The sequence below is a fragment of the Saccoglossus kowalevskii genome, chromosome 7, assembly GCF_978046115.1.
Source record: "Saccoglossus kowalevskii chromosome 7, keSacKowa6.1, whole genome shotgun sequence".
NCBI classification, from domain to species: domain Eukaryota; kingdom Metazoa; phylum Hemichordata; class Enteropneusta; family Harrimaniidae; genus Saccoglossus; species Saccoglossus kowalevskii.
The window spans coordinates 16122478-16137157 of NC_140647.1; the positions used below are offsets into that span (position 1 = coordinate 16122478).

Below are 14680 nucleotides of genomic sequence, written 5' to 3' on the forward strand. Positions count from 1 at the left end.
TATATCAATCACATGTGTTTCCAGCAGGCTAAAACAATGTTTTCAACTTTGCAAACGTTTATTTATAGAAACGCATCCAATCGCTAACACTGTCGGCCATGAAGATCTATTAAGTGGTATCAACCTTAAGTCGCTGCTTTTAAGACGCAGTCTAGAAGTGTAAGCGTGAGTTGGTGTCCCACTTCTGACAAACCTTTTTGCATGATGTGTAATTGATACCACAATATGAGACTCCATTTCATTATTCATGAGGTCCGCCTGCTGCTTTTCTTCGACTGATTTGTCATTCAACATGAACTTGTAACAATGATATACTTGTTCACAATGATTCTTATCAGCAAAATACCTGATGATTTGTGTTTATTGTCTCTGATGGTATAAAAAATATGTGTCAGGATGAACGAGTGGTCTAAGGCGCTGCGTTCAGGTCGCAGGCTACATCTGTAGGCGTGGGTTCGAATCCCACTTCTGACAATTATTTTGGTATGATGTGAAAATCCTACCACAAAGTGGAATCCCACCTGTTTATAGCTTTGCTTAGACTGATTTGTGATTCGACATGAACTTGTGATAATGATGTAGTTGTTGACAAGAAATCGTATAGCCTTAACAAAAGTAATGACAGTGGTTTTTCTATTTGGTAGAACAAGAATTAGATGTCAGGCAGGCAGAGCGTTCCATTGGTAAAATACCACCAATTAGTCTATCAGATGTTTAGCCAACAAATCGTGAGGTGTTTGTTAGCCAATGTTTAGTTTCTACCGGGTTTTATCTGTAATGTAATGAGTGAAGGCTTACATAAATTACATCAGCTGTTAGATTCATGTGTGAAGCTTTGTTTTTGGACGAGTAGCGTTGCCTCTTGGATCGAGGAAACCCTCTATTAGACACTTCAAAAATGGCTGCTTTTCTGGGTATATTCATGAAGGCAGTAAGGTTGACAGATCTGTATATTTTGTTTTCATCCATTTTTAAGGAGTTTGAGCTGGAAAACATGTGACTTCCTGAAACGAATTATATCAATCACATGTGTTTCCAGCAGGCTAAAACAATGTTTTCAACTTTGCAAACGTTTATTTATAGAAACGTATCCAATCGCTAACTCTGTCGGCCATGAAGATCTATTAAGTGGTATCAACCTTAAGTCGCTGCTTTTAAGCCGCAGTCTAGAAGTGTAAGCGTGAGTTGGTGTCCCACTTCTGACAAACCTTTTTGCATGATGTGTAATTGATACCACAATATGAGACTCCTTTTCATTATTCATGAGATCCGCCTGCTGCTATTCTTAGACTGATTTGCCATACGACATGAACTTGTGACAATGATATACTTGTTCACAATGATTCTTATCAGCAAAATACCTGATGATTTGTGTTTATTGTCTCTGATGGTATACAAAATATGTGTCAGGATGGCCGAGTGGTCTAAGGCGCTGCGTTCAGGTCGCAGTCTACATCTGTAGGCGTGGGTTCGAATCCCTCTTCTGACAAATATTTTCGTATGATGTGAAAATCCTACCACAAAGTGGAATCCCACCTGTTTATAGCTTTGCTTAGACTGATTTGTGATTCAACATGAACTTGTGATAATGATGTAGTTGTTGACAAGAAATCGTATAGCCTTAACAAAAGTAATGACAGTGGGTTTTCTATTTGGTAGAACAAGTATTAGATGTCAGGCAGGCAGAGCGTTCCATTGGTAAAATACCACCAATTAGTCTATCAGATGTTCAGCCAACAAATCTTGAGGTGTTTGTTAGCCAATGTTTAGTTTCTACCGGGTTTTATCTGCAATGTGATGAGTGAAGGCGTACATAAATTACATCAGCTGTTAGATTCATGTGTGAAGCTTTGTTTTTGGACGAGTAGCGTTGCCTCTTGGATCTAGGAAACCCTCGATTAGACACTTCAAAAATGGCTGCTTTTCTGGGTATATTCATGAAGGCAGTAAGGTTGACAGATCTGTATATTTTGTTTACATCCATTTTTAAGGAGTTTGAGCTGGAAAACATGTGACTTCCTGAAACGAATTATATCAATCACATGTATTTCCAGCAGGCTAAAACAATGTTTTCAACTTTGCAAACGTTTATTTATAGAAACGTATCCAATCGCTAACTCTGTCGGCCATGAAGATCTATTAAGTGGTATCAACCTTAAGTCGCTGCTTTTAAGCCGCAGTCTAGAAGTGTAAGCGTGAGTTGGTGTCCCACTTCTGACAAACCTTTTTGCATGATGTGTAATTGATACCACAATATGAGACTCCTTTTCATTATTCATGAGATCCGCCTGCTGCTATTCTTAGACTGATTTGCCATACGACATGAACTTGTGACAATGATATACTTGTTCACAATGATTCTTATCAGCAAAATACCTGATGATTTGTGTTTATTGTCTCTGATAGTATACAAAATATGTGTCAGGATGGCCGAGTGGTCTAAGGCGCTGCGTTCAGGTCGCAGTCTACATCTGTAGGCGTGGGTTCGAATCCCTCTTCTGACAATTATTTTCGTATGATGTGAAAATCCTACCACAAAGTGGAATCCCACCTGTTTATAGCTTTGCTTAGACTGATTTGTGATTCAACATGAACTTGTGATAATGATGTAGTTGTTGACAAGAAATCGTATAGCCTTAACAAAAGTAATGACAGTGGGTTTTCTATTTGGTAGAACAAGTATTAGATGTCAGGCAGGCAGAGCGTTCCATTGGTAAAATACCACCAATTAGTCTATCAGATGTTCAGCCAACAAATCTTGAGGTGTTTGTTAGCCAATGTTTAGTTTCTACCGGGTTTTATCTGTAATGTGATGAGTGAAGGCGTACATAAATTACATCAGCTGTTAGATTCATGTGTGAAGCTTTGTTTTTGGACGAGTAGCGTTGCCTCTTGGATCTAGGAAACCCTCGATTAGAGACTTCAAAAATGGCTGCTTTTCTGGGTATATTCATGAAGGCAGTAAGGTTGACAGATCTGTATATTTTGTTTACATCCATTTTTAAGGAGTTTGAGCTGGAAAACATGTGACTTCCTGAAACGAATTATATCAATCACATGTGTTTCCAGCAGGCTAAAACAATGTTTTCAACTTTGCAAACGTTTATTTATAGAAACGTATCCAATCGCTAACTCTGTCGGCCATGAAGATCTATTAAGTGGTATCAACCTTAAGTCGCTGCTTTTAAGCCGCAGTCTAGAAGTGTAAGCGTGAGTTGGTGTCCCACTTCTGACAAACCTTTTTGCATGATGTGTAATTGATACCACAATATGAGACTCCATTTCATTATTCATGAGGTCCGCCTGCTGCTTTTCTTCGACTGATTTGTCATTCAACATGAACTTGTGACAATGATATACTTGTTGATATGATTCTTATCAGCAAAATACCTGATGATTTGTGTTTATTGTCTCTGATGGTATACAAAATATGTGTCAGGATGGCCGAGTGGTCTAAGGCGCTGCGTTCAGGTCGCAGTCTACATCTGTAGGCGTGGGTTCGAATTCCTCTTCTGACAATTATTTTCGTATGATGTGAAAATCCTACCACAAAGTGGAATCCCACCTGTTTATAGCTTTGCTTAGACTGATTTGTGATTCAACATGAACTTGTGATAATGATGTAGTTGTTGACAAGAAATCGTATAGCCTTAACAAAAGTAATGACAGTGGTTTTTCTATTTGGTAGAACAAGTATTAGATGTCAGGCAGGCAGAGCGTTCCATTGGTAAAATACCACCAATTAGTCTATCAGATGTTCAGCCAACAAATCGTGAGGTGTTTGTTAGCCAATGTTTAGTTTCTACCGGGTTTTATCTGTAATGTGATGAGTGAAGGCGTACATAAATTACATCAGCTGTTAGATTCATGTGTGAAGCTTTGTTTTTGGACGAGTAGCGTTGCCTCTTGGATCCAGGAAACCCTCGATTAGACACTTCAAAAATGGCTGCTTTTCTGGGTATATTCATGAAGGCAGTAAGGTTGACAGATCTGTATATTTTGTTTACATCCATTTTTAAGGAGTTTGAGCTGGAAAACATGTGACTTCCTGAAACGAATTATATCAATCACATGTATTTCCAGCAGGCTAAAACAATGTTTTCAACATTGCAAACGTTTATTTATAGAAACGTATCCAATCGCTAACTCTGTCGGCCATGAAGATCTATTAAGTGGTATCAACCTTAAGTCGCTGCTTTTAAGCCGCAGTCTAGAAGTGTAAGCGTGAGTTGGTGTCCCACTTCTGACAAACCTTTTTGCATGATGTGTAATTGATACCACAATATGAGACTCCATTTCATTATTCATGAGGTCCGCCTGCTGCTTTTCTTCGACTGATTTATCATTCAACATGAACTTGTGACAATGATATACTTGATGATATGATTCTTATCAGCAAAATACCTGATGATTTGTGTTTATTGTCTCTGATGGTGTACAAAATATGTGTCAGGATGGCCGAGTGGTCTAAGGCGCTGCGTTCAGGTCGTAGTCTACATCTGTAGGCGTGGGTTCGAATCCCTCTTCTGACAATTATTTTCGTATGATGTGAAAATCCTACCACAAAGTGGAATCCCACCTGTTTATAGCTTTGCTTAGACTAATTTGTGATTCAACATGAACTTGTGATAATGATGTAGTTGTTGACAAGAAATCGTATAGCCTTAACAAAAGTAATGACAGTGGTTTTTCTATTTGGTAGAACAAGTATTAGATGTCAGGCAGGCAGAGCGTTCCATTGGTAAAATACCACCAATTAGTCTATCAGATGTTCAGCCAACAAATCGTGAGGTGTTTGTTAGCCAATGTTTAGTTTCTACCGGGTTTTATCTGTAATGTGATGAGTGAAGGCGTACATAAATTACATCAGCTGTTAGATTCATGTGTGAAGCTTTGTTTTTGGACGAGTAGCGTTGCCTCTTGGATCCAGGAAACCCTCTATTAGACACTTCAAAAATGGCTTCTTTTCTGGGTATATTCATGAAGGCAGTAAGGTTGACAGATCTGTATATTTTGTTTACATCCATTTTTAAGGAGTTTGAGCTGGAAAACATGTGACTTCCTGAAACGAATTATATCAATCACATGTGTTTCCAGCAGGCTAAAACAATGTTTTCAACTTTGCAAACGTTTATTTATAGAAACGTATCCAATCGCTAACTCTGTCGGCGGCCATGAAGATCTATTAAGTGGTATCAACCTTAAGTCGCTGCTTTTAAGCCACAGTCTAGAAGTGTAAGCGTGAGTTGGTGTCCCACTTCTGACAAACCTTTTTTGCATGATGTGTAATTGATACCACAATATGAGACTCCATTTCATTATTCATGAGGTCCGCCTGCTGCTTTTCTTCGACTGATTTGTCATTCAACATGAACTTGTGACAATGATATACTTGTTCACAATGATTCTTATCAGCAAAATACCTGATGATTTGTGTTTATTGTCTCTGATGGTATAACAAAAATTTGTCAGGATGGCCGAGTGGTCTAAGGCGCTGCGTTCAGGTCGCAGTCTACATCTGTAGGCGTGGGTTCGAATCCCTCTTCTGACAATTATTTTCGTATGATGTGAAAATCCTACCACAAAGTGGAATCCCACCTGTTTATATCTTTGCTTAGACTGATTTGTGATTCGACATGAACTTGTGATAATGATGTAGTTGTTGACAAGAAATCGTATAGCCTTAACAAAAGTAATGACAGTGGTTTTTCTATTTGGTAGAACAAGTATTAGATGTCAGGCAGGCAGAGCGTTCCATTGGTAAAATAACACCAATTAGTCTATCAGATGTTTAGACAACAAATCGTGAGGTGTTTGTTAGCCAATGTTTAGTTTCTACCGGGTTTTATCTGTAATGTGATGAGTGAAGGCGTACATAAATTACATCAGCTGTTAGATTCATGTGTGAAGCTTTGTTTTTGGACGAGTAGCGTTGCCTCTTGGATCTAGGAAACCCTCGATTAGACACTTCAAAAATGGCTGTTTTTCTGGGTATATTCATGAAGGCAGTAAGGTTGACAGATCTGTATATTTTGTTTACATCCATTTTTAAGGAGTTTGAGCTGGAAAACATGTGACTTCCTGAAACGAATTATATCAATCACATGTGTTTCCAGCAGGCTAAAACAATGTTTTCAACTTTGCAAACGTTTATTTATAGAAACGTATCCAATCGCTAACTCTGTCGGCCATGAAGCTCTATTAAGTGGTATCAACCTTAAGTCGCTGCTTTTAAGACGCAGTCTAGAAGTGTAAGCGTGAGTTGGTGTCCCACTTCTGACAAACCTTTTTGCATGATGTGTAATTGATACCACAATATGAGATTCCTTTTCATTATTCATGAGATCCGCCTGCTGCTATTCTTAGACTGATTTGCCATTCGACATGAACTTGTGACAATGATATACTTGTTCACAATGATTCTTATCAGTAAAATGCCTGATGATTTGTGTTTATTGTCTTTGATGGTATACAAAATATGTGTCAGGATGGCCGAGTGGTCTAAGGCTCTGCGTTCAGGTCGCAGTCTACATCTGTAGGCGTGGGTTCGAATCCCACTTCTGACAATTATTTTGGTATGATGTGAAAATCATACCACAAAGTGGGATCCCACCTGTTTATAGCTGTGCTTAGACTGATTTGTGATTCGACATGAACTTGTGATAATGATGTAGCTGTTGACAAGATATCGTATAGCCTTAACAAAAGTAATGACAGTGGTTTTTCTATTTGGTAGAACAAGAATTAGATGTCAGGCAGGCAGAGCGTTCCATTTGTAAAATACCACCAATTAGTCTATCAGATGTTTAGCCAACAAATCGTGAGGTGTTTGTTAGCCAATGTTTAGTTTCTACCGCGTTTTATCTATAATGTGATGAGTGAAGGCGTACATAAATTACATCAGCTGTTAGATTAATGTGTGTAGCTTTGTTTTTGGACAAGTAGCGTTGCTTCTTGGATCTTGGAAACCCTCGCTTTGACACTTTAAAAATGGCTGCTTCTCCGGGTATATTCATGAAGGGATTAAGATTGACAAATCTGTATATTTTGTTTACATCCATTTTGTAGGAGTTTGAGCTGGAAAACATGTGATTTCCTGAAACGAATTATATCAATCACATGTGTTTCCAGGAGGCTAAACAATGTTTTCATCTTTGCAAACGTTTATTTATAGAAACGCATCCAATCGCTAACACTGTCGGCCATGAAGATATATTAAGTGGTATCAACCTTAAGTCGCTGCTTTTAAGCCGCAGTCTCGAATTGTAAGCGTGAGTTGGTGTCCCACTTCTGACAAACCTTTTTGCATGATGTGTAATTGATACCACAATATGAGACTCCTTTCCATTATTCATGAGATCCGCCTGCTGCTATTCTTAGACTGATTTGCCATTCGACATGAACTTGTGACAATGATATACTTGTTCACAATGATTCTTATCAGTAAAATACCTGATGATTTGTGTGTATTGTCTTTGATGGTATACAAAATATATGTCACGATGGCCGAGTGGTCTAAGGCGCTGCGTTCAGGTCGCAGTCTACATCTGTAGGCGTGGGTTCGAATCGCACTTCTGACAATTATTTTGGTATGATGTGAAAATCATACCACAAAGTGGGATCCCACCTGTTTATAGCTTTGCTTAGACTGATTTGTGATTCGACATGAACTTGTGATAATGATGTAGTTGTTGACAAAATATCGTATAGCCTTAACAAAAGTAATGACAGTGGTTTTTCTATTTGGTAGCACAAGAATTAGATGTCAGGCAGGCAGAGCGTTCCATTGGTAAAATACCACCAATTAGTCTATCAGATGTTTAGCCAACAAATCGTGAAGTGTTTGTTAGCCAATGTTTAGTTTCTACCGCGTTTTATCTGTAATGTGATGAGTGAAGGCGTACATAAATTACATCAGCTGTTAGATTCATGTGTGAAGCTTTGTTTTTGGACGAGTAGCGTTGCCTCTTGGAACTAGGAAACCCTCGATTAGACACTTCAAAAATGGCTGCTTTTCTGGGTATATTCATGAAGGTAGTAAGGTTGACAAATCTGTATATTTTGTTTACATCCATTTTGTAGGAATTTGAGCGAGAAAACATGTGATTTCCTGATACGAATTATATCTATCACATGTGTTTCTTGCAAGCAAAAACAATGTTTTCATCTTTGTAAACGTTTATTTATAGAAACGCATTCAATCGCTAACACTGTCGGCCATGAAGATCTATTAAGTGGTATCAACCTTAAGTCGCTGCTTTTAAGCCGCAGTCTAGAATTGTAAGCATGAGTTGGTGTCCCACTTCTGACAAACGTGTTTGCATGATGTGTAATTGATACCACAATATGAGACTCCTTTTCATTATTCATGAGATCCGCCTGCTGCTATTCTTAGACTTATTTGTCATTCGACATGAACTTGTGACAATGATATACTTGTTCACAATGATTCTTATCAGCAAAATACCTGATGATTTGTGTTTATTGTTTCTGATGCTATACAAAATATGTGTCAGGATGGCCGAGTGGTCTAAGGCGCTGCGTTCAGGTCGCAGTCTACATCTGTAGGCGTGGGTTCGAATCCCACTTCTGACAATTATTTTGGTATGATGTGAAAATCATACCACAAAGTGGGATCCCACCTGTTTATAGCTTTGCTTAGACTGATAAGTGATTCGACATGAACTTGTGATAATGATGTAGTTGTTGACAAGATATCGTATAGCCTTAACAAAAGTAATGACGGTGGTTTTTCTATTTGGTAGCACAAGAATTAGATGTCAGGCAGGCAGAGCGTTCCATTGGTAAAATACCACCAATTAGTCTATCAGATGTTTAGCCAACAAATCGTGAAGTGTTTGTTAGGCAATGTTTAGTTTCTACCGCCTTTTATCTGTAATGTGATGAGTGAAGGCGTACATAAATTACATCAGCTGTTAGATTCATGTGTGAAGCCTTGTATTTGGACAAGTAGCGTTGCTTCTTGGATCTTGGAAACCCTCGATTAGACACTTCAAAAATGGCTGTTTTTCCGGGTATATTCATGAAGGGATTAAGGTTGACAAATCTGTATATTTTGTTTACATCCATTTTGTAGGAGTTTGAGCTGGAAAACATGTGATTTCCTGAAACGAATTACATCAATCACATGTGTTTCCAGCAGGCTAAAACAATGTTTTCATCTTTGCAAACGTTTATTTATAGAAACGCATCCAATCGCTAACACTGTCGGCCATGAAGATCTATTAAGTGGTATCAACCTTAAGTTGTTTTTTTGTTTTTTTGTTTTTTTTTGACTATTTATGATTTATTTCACCAATAATAATAACAATTCTAGTAATCTTATAATAATAATAATAATAATAATAATAATAATAATAATAATAATAATAATTTCTTGGTGTGGACCACAGAGGTAGTTCATCCGAACTAATCTAGTCTGTGGCCCAATCCTAACCAATATACATTTCTATGCAGGCTATATATACATATATACATATATACACACATATACATATACATATATATATATATATATATATATATATATATATATATATATATATATATATATATATATATATATATATATATATATATATATATATATATATATATATATATATATATATATATATATATATATATATATATATACACATACACACACGTACACATACGTGCACATACGTGCACACACATACATATATACACATACAAACAAAAAACAAAATCTCCAGAAATAAATAAGTAAAATAATAATAATAAAAAAAAATGAGAGAAAAAAAGAACGAAAAAAAATGGAGCTGTTAATGCGCTACTCTGCACATCATATTATTAGTGGAACAATCGTGGGCAAGTACAAATAAAGTTTAGCTGCAAATAATATTTGTATCATACATATGATAAAGCTAGTATTTAAATATTAAAGTACGGTGTTCAGTATATGTTGTTTTAGGGAACTTTTGAAAGTTATTCTATTAGTAATTTGTTTGATTGGCTCAGGTAGAGAATTCCAATGTTTACGGCTGTATATTTTAAAGTATGTTGGGAAAGTGAAAGATTCATCCTGGGGACATAGTAGTTATTACCTGACGCAAGTCGTGTTGGATATAAATGAGGTAGAGGGGAGAGATAGTCATTGATAGTATGGGCATAGCGGTTGCTTTTCAGATCATAAATGAACAGACATATCTTAAATTTACACAACTTGTGAATATCAAGTATGCCCAGTTTTTTAAATAGAGGGGCAGTATGTGCATTGTAAACAGCAAAAGAGATAAGCCGTACAACTTTCTTTTGCAAACGAAGGATAGGCTCTAATAGTGTATGATAGGCGTTTCCCCATACTTCTAAACAATAACTAATATGCGGGAGAATCAGGGAATTGTATAACAAAAGTAAAACTGATTTGGGCACATAATGTCTGATCTGGGAGATAATACCAACTTTGGGGGATTATTATTTTTTTTACTTTTTCAATGTGAGGTTTCCAGTTGAGGTGCTGGTCAATGGACACGCCAAGATAATTGATTGAACAAACGCCCTCTATCTCAAACCCATTTATATCCAAGCTGCCCTCAATGCCCAGGTGTTTATGAGGCGTTTTAATAGTCATGCATTTGGTTTTTTCTACATTGACTGTAAGTTTGTTGGCACTGCACCATTCACAGACTCTTTGAAAATCGTTGTTAGTATGTGCAAGTTTTATTGTGTTACTTTTAATATACTGAAAGAGGTTAGTATCGTCTGCAAATAGGCGAAAGTCAAAAGCATTAGTTGAGTTATTGATATCATTTATGTAAATTAGGAATAAAAGTGAGCCAAGAATCGATCCTTGTGGAACACCACACTTTATTGGTTTATATGTAGCTGCTTTTAAGCCGCAGTCTAGAAGTGTAAGCGTGAGTTGGTGTCCCACTTCTGAAAAACGTTTTTACATGATGTGTAATTGATACCACAATATGAGACTCCTTTTCATTATTCATGAGATCCGCCTGCTGCTATTCTTAGACTGATTTGTCATTCGACATGAACTTGTGCAATGATATACTTGTTCACAATGATTCTTATCAGCAAAATACCTGATGATTTGTGTTTATTGTTTCTGATGGTATACAAAATATGTGTCAGGATGGCCGAGTGGTCTAAGGCGCTGCGTTCAGGTCGCAGTCTACATCTGTAGGCGTGGGTTCGAATCCCACTTCTGACAATTATTTTGGTATGATGTGAAAATCATACCACAAAGTGGAATCCCATCTGTTTATAACTTTGCCTAGATTGATACGTGATTGGACATGAACTTGTGATAATGATGTAGTTGTTGACAAGATATCGTATAGCCTTAACAAAAGTAATGACGGTGGTTTTTCAATTTGGTAGCACAAGAATTAGATGTCAGGCAGGCAGAGCGTTCCATTGGTAAAATACCACCAATTAGTCTATCAGATATTTTGGCCACAAATCGTGAGGTGTTTGCTAGCCAATGTTTAGTTTGTAACGCATTTTATCTTTAATGTGACGAGTGAAGGCGTACATAAATTACATCAGCTGTTAGATTCATGTGTGAAGCTTTGTTTTTGGACAAGTAGCGTTGCCTCTTGGATCTAGGAACCCTCGATTAGACACTTCAAAAATGGCTGCTTTTCTGGGTATATTCATGAAGGCAGTAAGGTTGACAAATCTGTATATTTTGTTTACGTCCATTTTGTAGGAGTTTGAGCTGGAAAACTTGTGATTTCCTGAAACGAATTATATCAAACACATGTGTTTCCAGCAGGCTAAAACAATGTTTTCATCTTTGCAAACGTTTATTTATAGAAACGCATCCAATCGCTAACACTGTCGGCCATGAAGATCTATTAAGTGGTATCAACCTTAAGTTTTTTTTTGTTTTTTTTTTGTTTTTTTTTGACTATTTATGATTTATTTCACCAATAATAATAACAATTCTAGTAATCTTATAATAATAATAATAATAATAATAATAATAATAATAATAATAATAATAATAATAATTTCTTGGTGTGGACCACAGAGGTAGTTCATCCGAACTAATCTAGTCTGTGGCCCAATCCTAACCAATATACATTTCTATGCAGGCTATATATACATATATACATATACATATATATATATATATATATATATATATATATATATACATATACATATATATATATATATATATATATATATATATATATATATATATATATATATATATATATATATATATATATATATATATATATATATATATATATATATATATATATATATATATATATATATATATATATATATATATAATAATATATATATATACATATATATATATATACACATATACACACATGCACATACGTACACATACGTGCACACACATACATATATACACATACAAACAAAAAACAAAATCTCCAGAAATAAATAAGTAAAATAATAATAATAAAAAAAAATGAGAGAAAAAAAGAACGAAAAAAAATGGAGCTGTTAATGCGCTACTCTGCACATCATATTATTAGTGGAACAATCGTGGGCAAGTACAAATAAAGTTTAGCTGCAAATAATATTTGTATCATACATATGATAAAGCTAGTATTTAAATATTAAAGTACGGTGTTCAGTATATGTTGTTTTAGGGAACTTTTGAAAGTTATTCTATTAGTAATTTGTTTGATTGGCTCAGGTAGAGAATTCCAATGTTTACGGCTGTATATTTTAAAGTATGTTGGGAAAGTGAAAGATTCATCCTGGGGACATAGTAGTTATTACCTGACGCAAGTCGTGTTGGATATAAATGAGTTAGAGGGGAGAGATAGTCATTGATAGTATGGGCATAGCGGTTGCTTTTCAGATCATAAATGAACAGACATATCTTAAATTTACACAACTTGTGAATATCAAGTATGCCCAGTTTTTTAAATAGAGGGGCAGTATGTGCATTGTAAACAGCAAAAGAGATAAGCCGTACAACTTTCTTTTGCAAACGAAGGATAGGCTCTAATAGTGTATGATAGGCGTTTCCCCATACTTCTAAACAATAACTAATATGCGGGAGAATCAGGGAATTGTATAACAAAAGTAAAACTGATTTGGGCACATAATGTCTGATCTGGGAGATAATACCAACTTTGGGGGATTATTATTTTTTTTACTTTTTCAATGTGAGGTTTCCAGTTGAGGTGCTGGTCAATGGACACGCCAAGATAATTGATTGAACAAACGCCCTCTATCTCAAACCCATTTATATCCAAGCTGCCCTCAATGCCCAGGTGTTTATGAGGCGTTTTAATAGTCATGCATTTGGTTTTTTCTACATTGACTGTAAGTTTGTTGGCACTGCACCATTCACAGACTCTTTGAAAATCGTTGTTAGTATGTGCAAGTTTGATTGTGTTACTTTTAATATACTGAAAGAGGTTAGTATCGTCTGCAAATAGGCGAAAGTCAAAAGCATTAGTTGAGTTATTGATATCATTTATGTAAATTAGGAATAAAAGTGAGCCAAGAATCGATCCTTGTGGAACACCACACTTTATTGGTTTATATGTAGCTGCTTTTAAGCCGCAGTCTAGAAGTGTAAGCGTGAGTTGGTGTCCCACTTCTGAAAAACGTTTTTACATGATGTGTAATTGATACCACAATATGAGACTCCTTTTCATTATTCATGAGATCCGCCTGCTGCTATTCTTAGACTGATTTGTCATTCGACATGAACTTGTGCAATGATATACTTGTTCACAATGATTCTTATCAGCAAAATACCTGATGATTTGTGTTTATTGTTTCTGATGGTATACAAAATATGTGTCACGATGGCCGAGTGGTCTAAGGCGCTGCGTTCAGGTCGCAGTCTACATCTGTAGGCGTGGGTTCGAATCCCACTTCTGACAATTATTTTGGTATGATGTGAAAATCATACCACAAAGTGGAATCCCATCTGTTTATAACTTTGCCTAGATTGATACGTGATTCGACATGAACTTGTGATAATGATGTAGTTGTTGACAAGATATCGTATAGCCTTAACAAAAGTAATGACGGTGGTTTTTCAATTTGGTAGCACAAGAATTAGATGTCAGGCAGGCAGAGCGTTCCATTGGTAAAATACCACCAATTAGTCTATCAGATATTTTGGCCACAAATCGTGAGGTGTTTGCTAGCCAATGTTTAGTTTGTAACGCATTTTATCTTTAATGTGACGAGTGAAGGCGTACATAAATTACATCAGCTGTTAGATTCATGTGTGAAGCTTTGTTTTTGGACAAGTAGCGTTGCCTCTTGGATCTAGGAACCCTCGATTAGACACTTCAAAAATGGCTGCTTTTCTGGGTATATTCATGAAGGCAGTAAGGTTGACAAATCTGTATATTTTGTTTACGTCCATTTTGTAGGAGTTTGAGCTGGAAAACTTGTGATTTCCTGAAACGAATTATATCAAACACATGTGTTTCCAGCAGGCTAAAACAATGTTTTCATCTTTGCAAACGTTTATTTATAGAAACGCATCCAATCGCTAACACTGTCGGCCATGAAGATCTATTAAGTGGTATCAACCTTAAGTTTTTTTTTGTTTTTTTTTTGTTTTTTTTTGACTATTTATGATTTATTTCACCAATAATAATAACAATTCTAGTAATCTTATAATAATAATAATAATAATAATAATAATAAT

The 14680-nt window shown here is 36.0% G+C and overlaps 11 non-coding genes across 11 annotated transcripts; all 11 read left to right on the forward strand.

Moving 5' to 3' along the window:
- Positions 1 to 390: 390 nt before the first annotated feature.
- Positions 391 to 474, forward strand: TRNAL-CAG (transfer RNA leucine (anticodon CAG)). Its single transcript has one exon. It is a non-coding gene; the product is annotated as a tRNA-Leu (tRNA).
- Positions 475 to 1405: 931 nt separating this feature from the next.
- TRNAL-CAG (transfer RNA leucine (anticodon CAG)) lies at positions 1406 to 1489 on the forward strand. The gene has a single exon. It is a non-coding gene; the product is annotated as a tRNA-Leu (tRNA).
- A 931-nt stretch (positions 1490 to 2420) lies between these two features.
- Positions 2421 to 2504, forward strand: TRNAL-CAG (transfer RNA leucine (anticodon CAG)). Its single transcript has one exon. It is a non-coding gene; the product is annotated as a tRNA-Leu (tRNA).
- A 930-nt stretch (positions 2505 to 3434) lies between these two features.
- Positions 3435 to 3518, forward strand: TRNAL-CAG (transfer RNA leucine (anticodon CAG)). Its single transcript has one exon. It is a non-coding gene; the product is annotated as a tRNA-Leu (tRNA).
- A 930-nt stretch (positions 3519 to 4448) lies between these two features.
- Positions 4449 to 4532, forward strand: TRNAL-CAG (transfer RNA leucine (anticodon CAG)). The gene has a single exon. It is a non-coding gene; the product is annotated as a tRNA-Leu (tRNA).
- A 935-nt stretch (positions 4533 to 5467) lies between these two features.
- On the forward strand, positions 5468 to 5551 carry TRNAL-CAG (transfer RNA leucine (anticodon CAG)). Its single transcript has one exon. It is a non-coding gene; the product is annotated as a tRNA-Leu (tRNA).
- A 931-nt stretch (positions 5552 to 6482) lies between these two features.
- Positions 6483 to 6566, forward strand: TRNAL-CAG (transfer RNA leucine (anticodon CAG)). Its single transcript has one exon. It is a non-coding gene; the product is annotated as a tRNA-Leu (tRNA).
- Positions 6567 to 7496: 930 nt separating this feature from the next.
- Positions 7497 to 7580, forward strand: TRNAL-CAG (transfer RNA leucine (anticodon CAG)). Its single transcript has one exon. It is a non-coding gene; the product is annotated as a tRNA-Leu (tRNA).
- Positions 7581 to 8511: 931 nt separating this feature from the next.
- On the forward strand, positions 8512 to 8595 carry TRNAL-CAG (transfer RNA leucine (anticodon CAG)). Its single transcript has one exon. It is a non-coding gene; the product is annotated as a tRNA-Leu (tRNA).
- Positions 8596 to 11128: 2533 nt separating this feature from the next.
- Positions 11129 to 11212, forward strand: TRNAL-CAG (transfer RNA leucine (anticodon CAG)). The gene has a single exon. It is a non-coding gene; the product is annotated as a tRNA-Leu (tRNA).
- Positions 11213 to 13814: 2602 nt separating this feature from the next.
- TRNAL-CAG (transfer RNA leucine (anticodon CAG)) lies at positions 13815 to 13898 on the forward strand. The gene has a single exon. It is a non-coding gene; the product is annotated as a tRNA-Leu (tRNA).
- The last annotated feature ends 782 nt before the right edge of the window (positions 13899 to 14680 follow it).